At 43.9% G+C, this 19975-nt stretch overlaps 1 protein-coding gene across 1 annotated transcript in view; it reads right to left on the bottom strand.

Moving 5' to 3' along the window:
* Nucleotides 1–11706, bottom strand: part of nav1b (neuron navigator 1b) — a 485995-nt gene extending 474289 nt beyond the window's left edge. Inside the window, exons 1-2 of the mRNA XM_052034603.1 lie at nt 11508–11706; nt 2298–2420 (exon numbers count right to left, since the gene is read on the bottom strand). The gene's annotated coding sequence lies outside the window, so the exon portion shown is untranslated. The remainder of the gene's footprint in view (nt 1–2297; nt 2421–11507) is intronic.
* Between the last annotated feature and the right edge of the window lie 8269 nt (nt 11707–19975).

Here is a 19975-nt window from a genome sequence, read left to right as displayed (position 1 = left end):
GATTTGGTACACAAGAACTCTTACAGTAATTTAATATTGGCCTTTCTCAAGCACCAGAATTCTTTGACAACAACAAATAAAATTTGTTTTGCTGAACTCACTTAGAAAAGCAGAGGGTCTTTATAATGGAAAATCTACTTAAGCTGCTGAGCTCACCTCACACCATCTTCTTCCTGTCATTGCTAAATTTAAATTATTAGAAGTAAAAGCAGAAATAACAGCATTATCTCTCATTCACCAAATGATGCAGGTTATTTATTCCCCTTCCTCCGGCACCAACACTGACACCAAAGAGAGTCCTCTACATAGCTGGATGCAAAAGAGGATCTACAAATGGCTCACAGGCAATTAGGCTGAAATAGATAATAAAAATAATTAACTTTATTAGATTAATGCTGATGTCAGCTCATCTTCCAAAAGCAAGCTAACGCAGCAGCTGTAAAATGCCATCAGTAAGATATGCAAGAGACTTACTAACCTTAACGTACTATGCCCAAACAAAGCACTACAATTGCAGATTGTGCTTTTAATAGTTCTGTACAAAAGAGGGTAAAAAAGAACTAATGGGGATTTTCTGCAGCTGCCAAATATTTCTGCGAGATTTTGTGTGTTAGTGTGAATGATCGATGGTGGGGCTATCTCATTACAGTGAACAAAGAGACACAGACAAAGGTGTCTTATCACTTAAGTGACACCATAAAAGATTGGACGAGAAGCTGCAGGATAGTCCTGGTCAGCTGAAGCATGAACGTCAGCTCTTCTCGTATGAAAACACAAGCTTTTAGGCGAATGAGTAGGACTGTCCCCTCCTCCCCACCACCACCCCACCCCTAGCAGACCTTACTCAGTAAGATCATGGTTATTCTGACTGTAACCTCAACTCTTTATTCCCATCTATGCCCAGTAAAATTTCACCTTATTGTGGGTATGTCAAAATTATCAAAGTGCCAGTGTGGTTGACACTGAGTAAGAAAGTTGGGGGATTAAAAGTGGTCAATGGATTTTAATCCAGAGAAATGCAATATAATGCATTTGGAGAAAGCAAACAAGATAAGGGAATACACAACAAATGGTAGGAAATTAAGAAGCATGCAGAAATAAAGAAATCTGGAGCATGTAGTCACAGATCCCTGGAGGCTTAGCCGATAAAGAATTGTATCCTGGACACACTTCTTCATTGGCCGAGCCGTGGAATACAACAGATCATTCTGAAACTATGTTAAACACTAGTAAGTATTAAAGTACTATGTTCACTTCTGGTCAGCATGCTACAGGATACCACAAGATACCACTGGTGATACCACTAGGCAGTGCAGAGAAGATTTACAAGGACAATAACAACAGATGATGCTGGAAACACTCAGCAGATCAGGTAGCTTCTGTGGTTAGAGAAAAAGAATTAATATTTCAGGTCTGAGATCCTTCAGCAGAACGGTCTTTGTCTGCAGAAAGATCTCAGACCTGAAACATTAACTCTGCTACTCATCCCACAGATGCCACCTAATCTGCTGAGTATTTCCAGCATTTTCTGCTTTTATTTCAAATTTTCAGAATCAGTTTTTTTTGATTTGCAAGATTTACAATAATGTTGCCAGAGCAGGAGAATTTTGGCTATGAGAAAAGATTAGCCAACCTTGGCTACTTTTCTCTGAAATAAAACAGGCTGAAGGAAAGTTTAATCGAGCTGTATAAAATTAATGAGAGGCTTAAGCAGGGTGAAGAGCAGAGGGAACAACAACAGGTTTCAAGGAAGCTGATAGAAAAGAAAATCACCCAAGGGTGTGGAGCTGATTATCAGAAAGGATGCTGTAAAAAGAAACATTGATCAAATTCATTGGTAACCAGACAAGCATTTGAAGTGCCAGTATCTAAAACTGTACACAGCGAGAACAGGGAAGTGGGATGAGCCCACATTGCTCTTTACGGATAGCATACACACAATGGTCCACACAGTATCCTTCCATTTTATGGCAGATGGAGATGCCACTAAGAGTAACAAAACTCAGCTAATGCCATGGTTACTTCATGAACCACCAATTCCACCTGAGATATCTGACGTGTGGCTCAGTGTTGGACCATTTGCCCACAGCTCTCTTGGGTTTACTTTCCCTTCATTTTTGCTAATCTCATATTGGTTTCTTGTAGCCTCACCAAAGGCTGGCAAAATACTGTAGTGTTACCAAATCCCTTGAAAGGCGTTGTCATTTTTTTTTGCCATCCAGGTTAATTTTCCCATATTCTCAAACTAACAACTTTCCTCTCCCATTAACCTTGAACATTGTAATCCACAGACTCACCTCAGCAACTCCTTGTTCGAACCTTTCCAGTTAGACTTTCCTTCAGGTTCTGCCAGAACAGATGAGGGTCAAACACTTTGCTGCTGTGCAGTCATTGTGGTCATGTCCCCCAACTTCTGTGAACTAGAAATTAAAGTCTCTTAGCAAAGACTGGTGGAATGAGGGGCACTCTGCTGTGGTTGTAACCTCTGCAAGCATATATGCAGTGAACTCAGTACACAATGAAAAACGGGTTTACAGCTTTGGGGAGGTGAAACATGAAATGGAAAGAATATCTAACTATAATGTTCTACCCAGGCACAATTTCTTATTTGGTTTCCACAATAAGAAACCAGCAACATGTGAAGGACTCACAATGCAATCCTCTGACAATTTCTGATAAAATACATACGATAACAATTGCTGCGACTGCTTATTTACAACTCAAATCCTACCCATTTTAAGTCACAAGGAGTGTCACAATTCATCTTATCCCATGATTTAGAGAGCTTTAGAGAGGGTGCAGGGGAGATTTATCAGGATGTTGCCTGGATGGGAAAGTATGTCTTATGAGGATAGGGCTTTTCTTTTTGGAGAGGAGGAGGATGAGAGGTGACTTGATAGAGGCGTACAAGATGATAAGAGGCATAGATCAAATGAACAGTCAGAGACTTTTTTCCAGGGCGACAATGGCTAACATGAGAGGACATAATTTTGTGATTGGAGGAAGGTATAAGGGGGATGTTAGGGGTAAGTTTTTTTAAAAAAAAACACAGAGAGTGGTAGGTGCATGGAACACACTGCCTGCAGAGGTTGTGGGGGCAGATACATTAGGGACACTTAAGAGACTCTTAGACACATGAATGATAGAGAAATGGGGAGCTATGTGGGAGGGAAGGGTTAGATAGATCTTGGTGCAGGATAAAATATTGGCACAACATTGTGGGCCAAAGGGCCTGTACTGTGCTGTAGTGTTCTATGTTCTATGACTTTAACAAAAAGATACTTTCAAGGTTACTCCAACAAACTTGCCTAGAAGTTAAATTGCAGAGTTTTGGTTTTCTCAGTGTGAAGTGGTTGCCAATTGTTTTAACCCAGAGAAAACGAGCTGCCAGAGGAGATAGTAAAGGCAGGTATAATTACAACATTTAAAAGGCATTTAGACAGGTACTTGGATAGGAAAGGTTTGGAGGGATATGGGCCTAATGTGGACAAATGGGATTACCTTTGATAGGCATCGTGGTCTGTTTGGGCAGTGTGCTGAAAGAGTCCCATTTCTCTGCTGTACAATTCTATGATAAAACAGTGCTTGTGACCATTTCCCTGATCAAATTACAGTCATTGGAAAAATTGGCCAAGCTCTTCCTGGTACAAATTACATGTGTAACTGCAATAAGGTTCTCTGGCCAAGGATGCACAGAATAACTTCACTCTCTGTGCTGTTCTAAGCACATCCATCATTGTGGTCCTGGGAGAGTCCGCATCCTCAATATCACAGCATTGACCAGGAGGCTATCAAATAAGTTAGAAGCTTATTCAAATCCTCAGGTAGAATCCCCCCTACCCCCACCCCCACCCCCTAAAACCCATCCCCATCAATCTCCCAGCTCTGTCCCTCATGTTGTTGCCTCTGCCAACCATGCCACCATATCTTGTGGCCAGCCTTCCTCCATGATCCTCCCACTTCAACCACGATGCCAGCCTTACCGATCCCCTCCTCCTGATACTGCCTCCTACAAAGCTACTGTCAGCTTCCCTCATCTCACCACCAACCACAAACTCCCACCTTTTCTCAAATGTTGGCTCAATCTCATCATTCCTAGCACAAATCACAAGAAGTAGGCCCAGAAGTAGCACCTTCATGCCTGCTCTGCCATTTACTTAGGTCATGGCTGATTTTCTATGTGTCATTTCATGCAATATCTTCATATTCCTCAATTCCCTCCATGTTCAGAAGTCCACATTTCTGTTTTAAATGGTCAGCATGATGCATTTTGAGAATTCCAAAGCTTCCTCAGCCTCTCAGTGAAGAAATTTCTCCTCAGTTCAGCCCTAATTGGCCATCCCTTTATTGTGAAAATGTGTGGCCGGTCCTACACTCCTCGGTAAGGGGAAACTCCTCTCCACATCCAGCCTGTCAAGCCCTTAAGCATTTTTGTAAATTTTGATGAGATTTTCTCTTATTCTTCTGAACTCCAGAGAATACGGTCCCAGGTTACTCTCTCTCTCCGTCATTGACCCCTCCCCCTTCTCTGGAACCAATCTAGGGAATCTTCACTCTCTTCATCTATGGCAAAAACACCCATTCTAAAGGAAAGGAGTGTGACATGATCCATGCCTTCTCTCCACCATACAAGTGCTAGGCTATTCACCACTTTCCCCAGTACAAAAGCACCGATGCTGGCATACTGGGCTCACGAGAAGAGGCCCAGGCAGTACAAATGAAGGTGTAAAAATATGTAATGCCTGGAAACTTGCATAATGAATATTGATGGCTGTTCACAAAATGGTAACCAATCATCTCATTTCCTCCAGGAAAATAAATTCCCTATCATTACGGTAGCGTAGCAGTTAGCGCAACGCTATTACAGTGCCAGTGATTGGGGTTCGATTCCCGTCACTGTCTGTAAGGAGTTTGTACGTTCTCCCGTGTCTGCATGGGTTTCCTCTGGGTGCTCCGGTTTCCTCCCACATTGCAAAGACGTATGGGTAGGTTAATTTGGGTTTAAAATGGGCGCCACGGACTTGTTGGGCCGGAAGGGCGTGTTACCACACTGTAAATAAAACTTTAAAAAATTTTTTTAAATTAAGTTAAATGTGATGACTTACAGATTCTCAATAAACTGTACAAAAAGAAATGAAATGCTTATCCATCCACAGTCAGTGTCAGATCACCTCCAATTAAATTACTATTTGGCACTAAGCACCTGGAATTACTGCCACAGATTTCATTGCACATTCTACAAGAATGGGAAACAATCACAAGAGGTTTCAGATACCGAGTCTATTGCAACCAGAGACTCCTCTGATAGGTTATAGCTGTTCTTATTAATGGAGAAAAGAACAATGCCCCAAGCCACTGGTTGGCACTTCTACCTGCAATTTTGAAAAGACATTGAGTATGTGGTGGCATGATCAAAATTCTACAACAGCCACATATTTTGCTTTGGAACCAGCCCTCCCACTGGACACCTAGAGTTTATTCCATGATCCAGTGGTTCATTCCCCAAATTGTTAGGATTTTGTCTTTCTGGTTTTAAAAACACTATTTCTCTCTATTTCACATCTGTTCCTTCTCATTCTGTACCTACACCCTCTATCCACCACCACCCTCCCAGGAACTTCAGGCCTGCAAACAAAACTCAGGTGTTAACAGATGTTTTGCCTCCATATGAAAATGAAAAAACAAAATAAAAAGATTATTGGATGATAACAGTCTGATGGTATGCCTGCAAATGGAAATACAAGCTATCTTCTGGTCATACACATATCAATCAATGATTGTACATTTCGCCTTTGTCCTCTTTTAGGGCCTGATCCCTAATCTACCTTCATATGTTGCCATGGATAACTTGGATCATTAATTTCGATATCAGATATGCCTCAGTGGATGGAACACTTGCCTTGTGAGTCTAAATGTTCTAAGTTTGAGACCAACTCCAGAGTCTGAAACAAAAAATTCTAGGCTGACGCTCCTGTGCTGCATGGTTGGATATGCTATTTTTCAAATGCAGAGTTAAGACAAGGACCTGTCCAATTCAGCAGAAGCAGAAGATCCCATGGCATTATTTTGAAGAGCAGGGAGTCATCCCTGGTTTACCTACCCAATAATTAACTCACCCTCATTCAATATTACTAAATATATTGGAGATACAAATAGATTACCCAGGTGTTATCACATCACTTTTTACTCTGTTTCATACCTAATAGTTCTAAAAAAGTGCATTGGTGGATCATGAAGGGGATATATAAATGCAAGTTTTGTTCTTTGTTTAACTCTTAAAAGGGTGAATAAATGGTGGTAAAGAGAGGCAAGGTAAAATGAGCACAAGCTAGCAAGACGTAAAGAGACTAGGTCCTCCTACAACCACATGAACAGAGCAGCAAAAATAAAAATGGGCTCGCAGCAGACGCAAGAGAAATCGTAAAGAGGAATAAAGAAATTTCTGAGGTGTTAAATGAATGTTTTATCTAGTACAAGACACAATATATGTACTGGAAATACTGGGGAACTAAGGATGTGATGACAAGGAGGTTTAAAAGTAATTGACATCAGTAAAGGGAAAGTCATGGAGAAATTAAAGGACTAAAAGTCTGCAAATCCCCCGGACATGGTAACCAGCAACACAAAATTATAAAACAGGTAACTACAGAGTCAATAGGTGCATCAGTGATACACTTCCAACATTCACTGGATTTTGGAACAGTCGTAACAGACTGAAAAATCACAAATATAACCCTGCTCTTCAAAAAAAAGAGCACAAAATGGAACTACAGAACAGTTAGTCTGACATCAGTTGTTACAAAAAATGATGGAATCAGTTACTGACTTGGTAAACGGGCATTCAGAAAAGCATACTATGATTCAATAATGTCAAAATAGTTTCCGAAAGGGAAATCATGTTCTAATTAGATCTAATCACAGATCTAATTATTACCTTTGTTAGTTCAAAGGAGAGAACTAGTAGACGCAATATATTTGGATTTTAAAAAAATTCAATCAGACATTAGATAAAATTTTCCAGAGTTTTTATTGCTCATAGGTTATGGACCAACACACAAAATAGAGAGCTGGTCAAAATCCTTAAAGTATAGTTTGAGAGGCAGTCTCACTGAAACATGAAAAACACTGCTTAGAGGAGTTTGCAGGGCAGATGCTGAAAAGCTATTTCATGAAGAGAAAGAGCTTCAAACTAAAGGGCAAAGTCTCAGGACAAGGGGTTTCAGCAGGGAGAAATTTAATTACTTCGAGTCTCATGGACTTCAGGCATTCTCTATCCCAGAACGCTCAGTTATTTGAAGCTAGAATCTATAGGTTGTTGCACAGTCAGGAAATTGATGGAATATGGAAATCGGATGGGGAAGTGGACTTGAGGTACAGGATCAGTTACGATATTATTGAATGGCAGAACAAGATCAAGGAGCCATATAGCCCACTGACACTTGTGCATCCAATCTTGCAAGAGTTAAACCCCTAATCCCACATGATAGCATTCATCTCAACTGATCAGTAATTCCCTCACTATATTTTAACCAAGCGGTATCAATTCCAACTAGAGTCATGATCCCACTAAAAAAGCAGAGTACTGCTTTAAGCTCTGTATTTATGCATAAGGCATGAGAAATCAAAGTACATTTTATGATTATTTTCATAAATAAAGCTACCCCACAAAATATGAGGAATTCGTTCTAAAGTGTAGTGAAGAAAGCCTATATTTCCAGCTTTTCAAACCAATGTGATAAAATTAAATCTTGAGGAAATTATGAGTTGCATTCACATTAATGTACTTTATCTCTACGATGCATGTAAAATTTCAGAAGAGCTCGAAGTATTCACTATCACCACATGGCAAGATTCCAAGGCCAATGACTTCTACTTAGAGAACTCAGAAGCTTCTTAGACATGTCACATGATTACTCATAAGTAGACGGTCTCCTGTGGTCACTTAGCAAGAGATAGTTTATGAGAAAGGATTTTAGAAGCATTAAAAAGCAAACAAATTAGAGGAATTATATCTATGTATTTCCTGACACTGGCTTGCATTGTTTCACCAATTGCCTTCAGCCAGCTTCTTATGTGGTCCCCATTAAGGCCCCACAACAATTTTTTTACTCATATAATTCATGTGATGCATTACAAACCCTAAATCCCAAGTCAACGTCCCAGATGTTCTGCCCCAAGGTTTGGAAAAACATAGGTTAAAATTAGTTTCTCTGCAGATATAGGATGGAAGAGAAAGACTAGTGCAAAAACAGTCACAGACAGATGTCTTGGCCTCATCTGCCAACCTAAGACAAGCATAAAATGATTTCCTGGGAGGGTCAATGATCATTTGCCGGAACCAATTGATGCTGCCAGCTGGAAGGTTAGCCATGAGGACAATGTCTCAGTTGGGTTATCGAGGATACAAAATGGAAAGCAATGAGGTTTCCTCTTGGAGCCTGGAACTCTCATCCTGGGGCCCAAATTAAATTTCAGCTGGGGTCTCATTAACATAATTGAAGAACATTTGTAAACATCTGAAACTTCTGTCCATACCCAGCATGCGCCTCAGCCAACTAATCACAGTAAACAATTATTCTGGCGGTCAGGAGGGATAAGATGTTAAAGCCAAATGCACTATTTTAACCAATATTTAACTTGGCCTTGATGAGAAGACTGAATAAAGTTCCCATAGTCAATGCTAATTATTAATATTCTGGCATTAATTCTAGACCCAAGTATTGATTCTGCATTCTGATACAAAAAGCAGGCAGATCCATTCTTGTTCTAATGCATGCCTAACAGTATATGGGTAGTCTTTCTGTATGCTTTTAATCCAGGAAAACCAATAAACTTTGTTCACTCTGGAATCATTTGTGTTTTTTACTGCTTCGGGAATTCTTGTACGACCCCTGGAATTCCACCTTTATGGCCTTTTATGGCCCAAAGTCTCCAGAGTTGGCAATACTGAGATCTGGGAAAAATCTCCCTTCCCAACCAACCCATACGAGTCAATCTGCCTTTCCAATATGAAAATCAGGACTATTGCCCATGTCCAGGAGTCAATAAAACATGCCAACGGGGCAGTGATCCATTCCTGGTGGAATCAGACTTCAGGAATAAATGTACTGTGATCTTTTTTGGATACTCAACAACAACAGAGGCTTCTTGACAGCAATAAGAATAATTAACATATTCAAGTATTGAGAAACAGACCAGGAAAATCTTAAATAGAGTAAAATTCCAAACAACCCAATAGAAAAAGAAACCATAGGATCAACACAGTATAGAAGAGTTAAAGAAAGGTCAGACCAGAGACGGGGTTGTGGAGTGGGCATCAGAATGGAAGAGTGGTAACTGGCAGGCTTTTTAAGGAGCTGGCAGAGAGGAAAGCACATTTTATATTGGTGAAGTTCTTATGACTGGCCGGCTTCCAACTTAAATAATTTTATGTTTTACCTTATTTCTTAGTGCATTGTAAGATTGCAGTAATATTCTGAGATGCATGTTTTAACAATGAGCTGAACTTCTTTTTCACACAATTTTCCCTGATCAAAGAGGTATAAGAACAAATTATTTCCCTGTTTGATGTGTCAATTTCAAGTAAGGGAGCTAGCATAATCAATCCTGATTTCTTAAAATACTTTCTTTTCTTTCATTGTGGAAAAACACTAATGTTTATACAGACCATCCTGCCAACGACAAAGCCAAGATAAGGCAAAAAACTATTAGCAAAAATAAAGACAGCTTTTGTTTTGATTACCTTTGGACTGGAAAATAAAATGAAACTGAAGGATCTAACTTCATCAGAAATTGGATTTAAAGTTGCCCGAGAGAATAAAACAAACCGACCATTTATTAAGCATACAGTTTTAAGTAAATAAACTAGTTCTGAATGGTTATTTTGCATTGTGGAAAATAAAATCATGTTATTGATCGCTGTTGTCACTTGAGAATCAAGCCTGTAGCATCAACTTGCCTTATTAAATCAATCCATTTCTCCTCCCCCCCCCAAAAAAAGAGGGCTGTAGTTCATGACATACAATCCCACAGTGATCCATCAACAAACAGTGATCTTGTAGTAACTTGTGCCAGTCACTGTTCTTGACATGCAAGCCAAGATCAGGAGCAATGAACCACTGATCACTGGGGTTTAGTATAATCAAGTCCAATTCTGTCCACACCCATCAATGGGAAGTTATGGTAGAGCCAACCGTGGCATCTTTTAAATATGAAAACAAAGAACCTTAACTGAAATCAGAAAATCAGTACATACCAGGCACCCAAACCTGCTACATTGGTCTGTATAATTCAGTTCTCACCAAACTATTTAAATGCAGCAGCTGTTTCTGATACAAAACATAACAAAAACCAAACCAAAGAATTAGCCATTTTAACGTGCTAACCTCATGCAAAGCCACTTTCACTGAATCATTAAAAATGGTTTGAAAAACAGAAAGCATTGCCACCTAGATTATTGTTCTATTGTATAATGACATCTCCATCACAGAATGCAGCAATATTGTAGCACGCATACAACTTAGCAATTAGATTCTATACTCAAACATGTAGATGACTCAAAAAAAAATCACAACCACAGCCCACTAAAGACAAGTTTTTGCCCAATTATTTACCAAACAAGAGTCAAAGCAGTTTCAAACACAGAGTTTCTTCAATTTCATTTTATATTTCAGTCCTAAGGATGGCTACACAAAAAAACTTCATTTTTTTCCACGTCCTCAGTTACAATACCTAACAGAAACAAAACAAAGTTATTTCCAGTTGAAAGTAAATAAATCTTACAGTATCTGTATGCACATTTCATATAGGAGATTAAATTTAAAAATAGCTGCAATAAAAATAACAAACTATAGTAGACTCAGCACCAATTACAGAATAATGTCCACAAAAAGATGAATGGAAACCTTGTAATTAAAATTAATTTATAAAGTCGGGGTCCACATCGTGCAGTTCCATTGGGATCATTTTTTTTCAGGCTCTGAATAACATAATTACACTTATCTTTGTGCTCTCTTTTGATGTGAATATAGTTCAATGCTTCTATGAGAAGAATGCAAAGTAATACACTTCGGTTTGTCAATGTTCATGTTGCAAACCAATACAAACATCATCCACAAAGATGGGGGTCAATATAATTGTAATTATCAAAAAGAGAAAACAATACTGTGGAAGGGGTTTGCAAACATGCACACCACTGGAACTGAAGAGAGTTTGGAACAGGTCTGTCAATGCTTTGCCTTATTTAAATGGCAGTTTCATTAGTGGAACAGTTTATTTATTCAGAGGACTGTAGGGGAAAGCAGCCTTAAAGTTTCATATGGAGAGCAACGCATTTGCGGTTGGATCAGTCGTGGCTGTATTATTGACCCTCCGTCTCTACCATTGCGAGGGCGCTGTTTACACAGACCCCCTTCATGCTAGCTTCTATTGTGTGACTGCACACAAACACCGCACTTATTCTAATGCGTCGCAATTTTCTTTCTTTTTTTCCGTTTCCCCAGTTTTACCTTTCAAATTAAAAATGCTGCCACAAAATTCCTGATCGAGCCCTCCTCGCCGTGCGTGGTGATAAGACACACCTCACTGCAATACGCCTCAGGCACGGTAATCTCTCCTTACGCTTTTCTTTAAAAGACTGAACAGCCCCACGCACACATTTGGCCGCGTCGGAACCAGCAGTCGGTTGCTCGGCGCTACAAAGCCTTTACCTTGCAGCAGTAACTGGGTGCCGCCTCCTTCCCCGGAGCTCGCACCGCCCCCGATCTCTCTCTGTCTCCCTCTCGCCTAGTCGCCAGCTCCTTTTGTGGAGGACAATGAAAGCAATAGCCCCAGATTCTGGAAACGCAGAGTATTTCAGACGGCTGCTGAGGACTCTGCGAATGAGGGGGCTGAAAGATCCAGGAGCAACTTACATTGGGGGTTTTGTCGATGCTTGGCTGAAGAAAATTGCATTTGGAGTTAGATGATTTGATCAAAATGTTTCCTCCTTCAAAGACTGCGTGCACTGCTGCTCTGCGTTTGTTCAATGTTTTGATCAAAATGTGACTTCTTTCAATGACTGGCCGGTACACTACTGGCCTGAGCTTCCAAGTTTGAACCGGATGCCAGTACGAGTTGTATAGGAGGGGGTGGGGGGTGTCTGTGATTTGCATTACTGGGTGGAAAAAGTTCTGCATGATTATATCTAAAAGATACAAGGGTTTGGACAGAGGAGTTAGTTTTCTCAATTTTAGATTCAGGAGGTGCTTTAGCTTTTTGTAAACCTTGTTGGACTCGTTACACTTTCACTTGTTGCCAAGACCCAGCACGGAGAGAGAGAGAGAGAGAGAGTGCATCCCTGAGGGGTCTTCAAATTGGTTGGCTTTACCAACACACACAAGGTGCTGGAGGAACTCAGCAGGTCAGGCAGCATCTATGGAGGGAAATAAACAGCCAATGTTTCGGGTTGAGACCCTTCATCAGGTTGGCTTTATGGTATTCCAGCTTCAGACCAGGACCTGATTACTTTTGTGTTGATGCCCAGACAAAGCTACTGGGCTGGGCCCATAACTGACAAAACAACAATATCTATCAGCACAGAGACACAAGAGAGACTGCAGATGCTGGAAATGTGGAGCAACACACACAAAATGCCGGAGGAACTCAGTGGGTCACAATGCTGCCTGACACACTGAGTTCCTCCAGCATTTTGTGAATATCTATCAGAAGTGTGTGGCTGGACGCCTGTGACATCCAAGTGAACAGTTACTCATTATAAATGAAGCTCACCAGTCTTGGTTCATAATTTTGGCAATGTTACTCTTATTTTGAGATTGGAACCCTTGGTTCTTGACGCCTCAGCCAGGGGAAACATCACCCCTGCATTACACCCTCCAACCCTGCAAGAATTTTGCATGTTTAAATGAGATTATGACTCATCCTTCTAAACTCCAGACAATATAGGCCCAGTATGCCTCATTCCTCCTCAAAGGACAATCCTTTTATGTGGCAACCTATCAAAGTTTTTCTGAAAGTCCAAATACATGACATCCACTGGTTCCCCTTATCTGGTCTTCAATATCAGAAAACATGATTTCCTTTTCATATATCTGCGTTGACCCAACCTAATTCTATTAGCATTTTCAAAATTACATTACTATTTTTAAAATAATATTTCACATTTTCCCGGCCACTGATGTGGGGCTCTCTATTCATACCCATTTTCTCTCCCCTTCCCTTAAGTAGTTATGTTGCATTTGCTGCCTTCCAATCTTTCGGAACCATATTCTAGAACCGCTGTAATTTTGAAGGTTAACAACTAGTGTGCCCATTATCTTTGAAGTCACTTCCTCCAAAACCTTAGAATGCAGAGCATCAGATCCTGGGGATTTATTGGTTTTCAGTGCCATTAATTTCTCCAATTTTATTTTATATTAATGTTCTGGGAGGATATAAAAAAAAACAAAATAAACTGTTGAGATTATATAGGGTGCCCAAGTGCATTCCAGAGAATCTCCATACATGAGTGGATTTTTTAATAACTGATTCATAACCAGTACTATCTATCTTTATTGTGTGATTATGCAATTCAGCTCTCAGAATGGCGAGGAATGATCAGAGAGAATGAAACAAAGCAGTTCTGAAAATTTCCATTGCTCCATTTTAGTCTTTCTATCTGATTTAAGGATTCGGTTCATGCGTGCCTGTCAAAACAAAGATAAGAAAAGATAAGAATCGCGTTATGAGAGACTGGGGCACTATTACTTCCAATGATATCTACCAGATTATTGAGGATGAGAAGAAACACTAAAAAGAGTTCTACATAATTCATACAATGAGTTGTGACCATTCAGAAAGCAGTATTTGCATCATCCAAGGAACTTGTATGTACACTACTGAAGCTCAGTAGACCATGTGGCAATGGATTAGGAAGCTGTGAGCTATCATAACACTTCATGAATTCTTATGGTTGTCACAGTGATTTCCTGTCAGGCATGGAAAGATTTGCTCAAGTTCTGCACCGTTTATTAAATAATCACATCTCTGGATGGATCATAACATTTAATTTCAAAATAGATTAAAATGTTCCATGATCTGCTTTCTGAGTGGAAATTCCTATTGTTGTCAGTGGGTCAAAATTCAAGAACTCCAAACAAAACAATTCTGTGGAATGCAATGATTCAAGGAGATGGTTCAGCACTATTCTTCCTTGTACTGCTTGGGACAGGCAATCAATGCCAACCTTACCGGTAACAAATACATCCTGAGAACAAAGAAAGATGACCTTGTAGCGGCTGCTACCATGATTCGAAAATAAAGACACGAGTCTGTGAGTTGTAGAACAAGACTGACTGATTTATTTCCTGCCGTGTGCGGGCAGGAGTGAAACGGTTCCCGCCTTCCGAGAGAGAAAATGATGTATGCGCTACGTCACTAGAGTCTTTTCGCGCGCGCGGGTTCTCCCCCGTCGCTCAGGGAAGACGAAGGCCCAGCGCCATCTTGGGCCTCGCCACTCTGACGACGCGCGCCCTAACCGTCGAGCCGGTTCGCCTGCTCAGACCATGAGTCGCCACACAACCCCACACCCTCTCCCAGAACCGGCGATACGGTCCCCAAAGTTCGTGGGCTGTGCTAGCCGTTGCTTAGGTGGTCGGCCTCTGCGTCACGGTGTTGGGACCTCGACTGGTTGTTGTAGGTCTAAATGGGCCAGTCTGAGGCGGTCCGTCATGAAGACTTGCCCCAATGTCCAAAATAAAGGTGGACTCATTGTTTCTGACGACCCGGGGTGCACCCCTGCGAATGGAAACAAACTTACAGTCTCGTAGTTCCTTGGGCTCACAGGATAGGGATGGACCATGTCGCAAAGTGGGGATCGGTGCCAAGCTGCCGAGTCTCTCGCGCAGTCTTCCCAGGACTGCCGCAGGTTGCTCCTCTTGCCCCCTAAGGGCGGGTATGAACTCCCCTGTGATGACCAGGGGTGCACCGTACACAAGTTCGGCTGACGAAGCATGGAGATCCTCCTTGGGGGCAGTGCGTATGCCGAGCAGAGCCCAAGGAAGTTCGTCAACCCAGTTAGGACCTTTAAGGAGGGCCATCAGGGCTGATTTCAAATGGCAGTGGAAATGTTCTACCAACCCGTTTGACTGAGGGTGGTAGGCCATGGTGGTGTGCAGCTGCGTTCCTAGCATGTTCGCTAATGCAGACCATAGGCTGGAGGTAAACTGAGCACCTCTGTCTGAAGTGATGTGGGCCGGAACACCAAAGCGCGAGACCCAAGTTGTGAGCAGCGCCTGGGCACAGGAATCGGTCATGATGTCTGAGAGAGGGGTTGCCTCTGGCCACCTCGTGAACCGGTCCACGATGGTAAAAAGGTACCGTGCTCCTCTTGAAACTGGCAGGGGACCAACGAGGTCGACGTGAATGTGGTCGAACCTTCTACGGGTAGACTCGAACTGCTGTGGCAGGACCCTGGTGTGTCATTGGATTTTTGACGTTTGGCAGTGTGGACAGGACTTGGCCCACTCACTGACCTGTTTGCGCAGGCCGTGCCAGACGAACTTGCTGGTGACTAGTCGGACAGTCGATCTGATGGACGGGTGCGCCAACCTGTGTACCGAGTCAAAAATGCGTTTCCGCCAGGCTGCAGGAACTATTGGGCAGGGCTGACCAGTTGCGACGTCGCACAGGAGGGTCTGCTGACCTGGGCCAACTATGAATTCTTGGAGCTGCAGGCCTGAGACTGCGGTTCTGTAGCTGGGCAGCTCGTTGTCGACTTGCTGTGCATCAGCCAGGGCCGCATAGTCTACACCCAGGGACAGGCTGTGGATGGTTGGTCTTGAGAGTGCATCAGCAATGACATTGTCCTTTCCGGAGACATGTTGGATATCCGTTGTGAACTCGGAAATGTAGGACAAATGTCACTGCTGGCGGGCTGACCAGGGATCGGAGATTTTAGAGAAGATGAAAGGCAATGGCTTATGGTCAGTGAACTAAGTGAAAGGCCTGCCTTCTAAAAAGTACCAGAAGTGCCGGATTGCCAGGTACAGCGCTAGTAGCTCCCAATCAAAAGCACTGTATTTAAGTTCAGGTGGCCTAAGGTGCCTGCTGAAAAATGCCAAGGGTTGCCAATGGCCTTCAATTAGTTGTTCCAGTACCCCACTGACCGCGGTGTTGGATGCGTCCACCGTGAGGGCAGTTGGGATGTCTGTCCTGGGGTGGACCAGCATCGCGGCGTCTGCTAGGGCTGCTTTGGCCTTAATGAAGGCAGCCGCGGCTTCGTCATCTCAGGTGATGTCCTTGCCCTTGCCAGACATCAGCGAGAACAAGGGGCACATGATATGGGCTGCTGCAGGGATGAAACGATGGTAAAAATTGACCATCCCAACGAACTCCTGCAGGCCATTGATCGTGTTGGGACGGGCAAAATGGCAGATTGCGTCTACCTTGGCGGGTAGGGGTGTTGCTCCCTCACTGGTGATTCTGTGGCCAAGGAAATCAATAGAGTCAAGCCCGAATTGGCACTTGGCTGGGTTGATAGTGAGGCTGAAATCACTAAGGTGGGAGTACAGTCGGTGGAGGTGGGAAAGGTGTTCTTGGCGGTTACGGCTGGCGATGAAAATGTCATCTAAGTAAATGAACACAAAGTCCAGGTCGCAGCCTACTGCGTCCATCAGCCGCTGGAAGGTCTGCGCAGCGTTCTTAAGGCCGAACGGCATTCGAAGGAATTTGAAGAGGCCGAACGAAGTGATGAGCGCAGTTTTGGGGACGTCGTCAGGGTGGACGGGGATTTGGTGGTACTCCCGGACGAGGTCCACCTTGGAGAAGATGTGGGCCCCTGTATGTTTGCTGCGAAGTCCTGGATATGAGGGACGGGGTAGCGGTCTGGGGTGGTGGTGTCATTTAGCCTGCAGTAATTGCCGCAGCAGGGCCTCCACCCGCCGGTGGCTTTGGGGACCATGTGCCCCTGGGAGGCCCAGGGGCTGTCTGATCTGCAAACAATCCCCAGCTCCTCCATGCGGCGAAACTCCTCCTTTGCCAGGCGGAGCTTGTCTGGAGGTAGGCGTCGTGCTCGAGCGTGAAGGGGTGGCCCTGTCGTAGTGATGTGGTGCCGCACCCCGTGTTTGGGCATCGAATTCGTGAACTGAGGTGCCAGAACCCACGGGAACTTGGCTAGGAGCTTGGTGAACTCGTTGCCAGACAGGGAAACGGAGTCCAGGCGCGGGGCTGGTAGGCTGGCTTCTCCCAGAGAGTAAGTTTGGAAGGTTCTGGAGTGCACTAGCCATTTCCCTCGCAGGTCGACTAACAGGCTGTGGGCCCGGAGGAAGTCGGCTCCCAGGAGTGGCTGGGCGACGGCGGCAAGGGTAAAGTTTCAAGTAAAACGGCTGTCGTCAAATTGTAATTGGACTGTTTGGGTACCGAAAGTCCGTATCGTTGTGCCGTTTGCGGCTTTGAGGGTGGGTCCCTGTTGCCTGCTACGAGTGTCGTGGCTGGTTGGGGGTAGAACACTGACCTCTGTTCCAGTATCGATGAGGAAACGACGCCCGGACTGCTTGTCCCAAACGAATAGGAGGCTGTGTCAGCGGCCAGCCGTCGTAGCCATCAGCAGTGGCTGACCCTGGCGTTTCCCTGAGACTTGCAGGGTGGGCAGCATTGACGGGCCTCAGCGCCCCACCTCTGATGGTAGAAACACAGCTGGTCGTCAGTGTCGTCATCTGTGTTTCTGGGGTGTGGTCACTGGGCTGCTGGTTTAGGTAGGCGTTGGGCACGCAGTCTGGCGATTTGGCAGACGGACGAACTGCTCTCACGTTTGGCCTTCCACAGGACATCTGCGTGGGTGGCTACCTCATGTGGGTTGCTGAAATCGGCATCAGCCAACAGCAGGTGAATGTCGTTGGGCAGCTGTTCAAGGAAGGCCTGCTCGAACATCAGGCAGGGCTTGTGCCCCTCAGCCAAAGCCAGCATCTCATTCATCGGGGCCGATGGAGATCTGTCCCCCAGGCCATCGAGATGAAGCAGGCGGGCAGTGCGCTCACGACGGGAGAAGCCGAATGTCCGAATGAGAAGGTCCTTGAAAGCCAGGTGCTTGCCTCCTCCGGAGGAGGCTGGATGAAGTCTCCGACCTGGACGGCTGTCTCCTCGTCCAGGGAGCTGACCACACGGTAGTACCGTGTGGAGTTGGAGGTGATCTGGCAAATTTGGAACTGGGCTTTGGCCTGGTCGAACCACACGTGGGACCGAAGCGTCCAAAAGGTGGGCAGCTTGAGTGCCATTGCGTTGGCTGTTGCGTTGTTGGTCATTGTGAGGGTCCAAAATCCTGTTGGACCGTTGGGGTCACCAATGTAGCGGCTGCTACCGTGATTCGAAAATAAAGACACGAGTCTGTGAGTTGTAGAACAAGACTGACTGCCATGCACGGGCCTTTTAAGTGAAATGGTTCCCGCCTTCCGAGAGAGGAAATAACGAACGCGCTACGTCATTAGAGTCTTTTCACACGCGCGGGTTCTCCCCTGTCGCTTGGGGAAGACGAAGGCCCAGCGCCATCTTGGGCCTCGCCGCTCTGATGACGCGCCCCCCGACCGTTGAGCCGGTTCGCCTGCTCAGACGGTGAGTCGCCACAACCTAACGTTTAACTTCAGCACCTGCTGAGCCTGTATGACAGAATATAATAAGTATTTATAATAGTAAAATATCTGACATAAGGGTGAATTTTAAGTCCCTGGTCCATAGAGTCACACAGCACAGAAACAGGCCCATCAATCTGTTGAGTCTGATGAACAGCACCAGAGGTCTGGATTGAACCGGAATCACTGGAACTGTGAGGCAGCAGCTCTATTACATGTGCCACCATGCCACGAAGAGCAAGGTGGGGTGGGGAGGGAAGGGATCATAGCTTTGGTTAGGACACCCAGTTTTGTTTTTGGCAGCACCTTTGTTGGAACAAGTTTAACTCAGCTGCTCCATTAACAAAAAGCACAAGGGATCTGGGGTGTTGGAAAACTGGATTCAAAATTGGCTTGGTGATAGGAGGCCAAGGGTAGTGATGGATGGGCTTCTTTCTGACTGGAAATCTGTAATAAATGGTGTACTGCAGGGACTGGTGCCGGGACCTTTGTTGTTCGCAGTATACATAAATCACTTGAATGAGAATGTAGGTGGTCTGATGGATAAGTTTGCAAACGGCACGAAAATTGGTAGAGTGGTGGATAGTGAACAAGGTTGTCTAAGGATATAGCAGGTCATGGATCACTACAGCACAGAAGCAGGCCCTTCGGCCCATCTAGTCCATGCTGGCCTGGTTTTCTGCCAAGTCCCATCTACCTGCACCCAGGCAATAGCCCTCCAAACCCCTCTCATCCATGCACCTATCCAAATTTGTCTTAATTATCACAATCGAACCCACATCGACCACTTCCACTGGCAGCTCATTCCACACTCGTGCCACCCTCTGAGTGAAGTAATTCCCCCTCAGATTCCCCTTAAATATTTCACCTTTCACCCTAAATTTATGTCCTCTAGTTCTAGTCTCACCCAACTTGAGGGGAAAAAGCCTTCATGCATTCACCCTATCTATACCCCTCATAATCTTGAATACTTCTATAAGATCTCCTCTCATTCTCCTGCACTCCAGGTAATAAAGTCCTAACCTATTCAACCTTTCCTTATAACTCAAGTCCTCAAGTCCCAGCAACATCCTTATAAACTTTCTCTGCACTATTTCAAGCTTATTGATAACAATACTCTAAGTTTGGCCTCACCAACATCTTAAACAACTTAAACATAACATCCCAACTCCTGTACTCAATGCCCTGATTTATGAAGGCCAATGTGCCAAAATCTCTCTTTACAACCCTATCTACCTGTGATGCCACTTTTAAGGAATTAAGGATTTGTATTCCCAGGTCCTTTTGTCCTACCGCACACCTCAGTGCCCTGTCACTCACTGTTTAAGCCTTACCCTGGTTTGTCCTCCCAAAGTGCATCACCTCACACTTGTCTG

This window comes from Pristis pectinata, chromosome 20 (assembly GCF_009764475.1).
Source record: "Pristis pectinata isolate sPriPec2 chromosome 20, sPriPec2.1.pri, whole genome shotgun sequence".
Taxonomy (NCBI): Eukaryota; Metazoa; Chordata; class Chondrichthyes; order Rhinopristiformes; family Pristidae; genus Pristis; species Pristis pectinata.
This window is presented reverse-complemented; position numbering and strand designations above follow the sequence as displayed.